A 2,448-nucleotide genomic window follows, 5' to 3' on the forward strand; every position below is an offset into this window, starting at 1 on the left:
GCAACAGCAGCAGTGCTCCTTCCAATGAACCCTAGTTAGTGGTCCCCCCCTTCTTCCAGAATCTCCACCGCAGATGTTGTCACACTTGGGGGAGGGAATGGAAACCACTAATCAGAAGCTGCTATGTGGAGTTAGTTTCACGGCCAGCAGTGAGTCATGGCAGCAATCCTTCCAAAAGACTGAGCTATGAAATCAAAATTTCCATGGTTTCAGTCTTGCCTCTATCATGAATATACTAGCTGGCCATCTCAACTGTAATATGGGGATTAAAATGCCTACTTTACAGGGTTGTTGCACAGATTACATCAAGGCAGTACATGTGACATATTTCACTGAGGAAGTGCTACAAAAACACTGCCTTATATTACTACATCTTCTCAATTCACAGAGAACCCAATCCTAATGATAGCCCCTGTGCTGTGATCCAGGAGGGCTGGTGCAGCCTCCACTGCATCCAGCACAGGAATAGAGTCTGCTGGAGGTCTCCTCAGTGTTAGGGGACATTCATTCCCTTACCCTGGGTAAAGCCCCAACAGCCTCTATGGGATTGTTTGAATCCACACCAGTTATAGTACTGGCACAAATTTGAGCTGTCCAGTACCAAGCTTTCAGGCCCAGGAGGGAGTACAGAGTGAGGCAGTAGCTATGGCTGCCATTCTCATCCTCTCTTGGAATTGAACTGCCCTCCTCCCACCCTCCACCACCCTGTAACACCCCCTGCCCCCGTTCTGCCCTCTGCCACCCAGTGGAGAGCCTACCTGCTCCAGCAGTTGCAGGCCTCCGAGCGGTAACAGCTGGCTGACCTGGCCTTGCCATCAGCTCCATGGGACTCCACACTCACAGTGTGGCTTATGGCATGTGTGCAACAGCACATGGGCCTATTTCACAGATGCTAGCTGGCATAGGATTAGGCCATAAATTAACTTCAGCAAACTTTCTCCTCCTCAACTTCTGAGCAATTCTGCCACAAATTTACCTTGTTTCAGCAGCAGAATTACTATTTTAGCTAGAATCATTTATATTAATGAGGTGCTCCTTGTTGGGTTCAAACCAAATGTATTCTTTAGCTCAAGTTACTATAGGCAACAAGACGGTGGGCAAGTCAAAGTCTTACTCTCCTCCCCCTAAATTCATCAATATATATAACTGAGACTTTCAAGACTGGTTGGCAACCTTCAGTCTCGAAAGACTATGGTATAAGCCTACAGCACCCGGTATTCCCAGGCGGTCTCCCATCCAAGTACTAACCAGGTTTAACCCTGCTTAGCTTCCGAGATTAGACAAGATCGGGCATCTGCAGGGTAACAGTTGCTGCCGACTTTCAAGAACAATTTGTATATAATGATTATCCTTCTGCAAGTCAAATTAAGAGTATTTGCTTGAGATTCCCCCTCCCCACATTTCATTCTAATTTTAGTAGGAACGCCAAGAAACAACTTTTTGAGATGAACATAAATAGGAAGAGAAGGGTGCAAACTTTTTTTTTTTTTTTTAAAGAATAAATAACAGTGCTGAGAGAGTATCAATTTGTATGTTGTAACCTCAGGACTTTGGAGGGAGATAATTGCTGTAAAGTCAGTGAAGCAAAACAAGGCAGTGCCCCAGCCTTGTGAGATGCTGAGTAGAGGGCAGTCGAACTTACTGTAATTGGGACTGCGACAATGTGGGGAGGAAGGCTTGCAAACGAGAGAAATTAAACTGATAAACAAGGAAGAAAGGAACTGGAACTGGCTATAGGAAGTGATAGTGGATCCACAATCTTGAAGTGTGAGATGACCCACTGGAGCTTGTTCATTGTTCAATCAGAAACAGAGCAGGCCCACTGGCGTGCAAGGAACATTGGGTAGTGGCAGAGCTCCTGTTTGCATGAAGAAAGTCTTGGGCTCCATCCCTGGTGCCATCAGTGAAATGATCTGAAGTAGCAAAGTTGCAAAAGACCTGCCAGAGCTGTTGCTACTGACAGTGCTGTCCTAGATGAGCCAATGTCTCAACTCAACATAGGGCAGCTCTACGTCCGACAGTATTTATTTGATGTTATTGCCCACTGTACCACTGAGACAGGCAGGTCTGGAGCTGTAGGGCTGTCAGGCCTACTTTGAAGTATTACCTGGTGGAGGTCAACAGAGCTGACAATGCATCTGGGATAACAGTCCGTGAAAGAGTTCTGGAGAGGCAACATGAAGTTGGAAACCCATCAGGCTTTGGGACTCTCATAACATAAATGCTTCACATTGCCCATCATATAGGTCTAAGGAATCTCCCTGGGATCTTCTGTGCCCTTGAAAAGGACATTTAACTCTCACAGTATATCAGTGGCGTACCAAGGTCATTTCAGTAATAGTCATGACATGAAATGAATAATAATGGCTAAAGAAGAAGCACAGACAGTGAACATGTTCTTTTATAGAACTTTGTATATATATTATATATATACAGGCATGCTCCCTT

The 2,448-nt window shown here is 45.3% G+C and overlaps 1 pseudogene; it reads right to left on the bottom strand.

Moving 5' to 3' along the window:
• Positions 1-1,199: 1,199 nt before the first annotated feature.
• LOC136659630 (5S ribosomal RNA) lies at positions 1,200-1,319 on the bottom strand (annotated as a pseudogene).
• Positions 1,320-2,448: the final 1,129 nt, after the last annotated feature.

Source organism: Tiliqua scincoides, chromosome 8, assembly GCF_035046505.1.
Source record: "Tiliqua scincoides isolate rTilSci1 chromosome 8, rTilSci1.hap2, whole genome shotgun sequence".
Taxonomy (NCBI): domain Eukaryota; kingdom Metazoa; phylum Chordata; class Lepidosauria; order Squamata; family Scincidae; genus Tiliqua; species Tiliqua scincoides.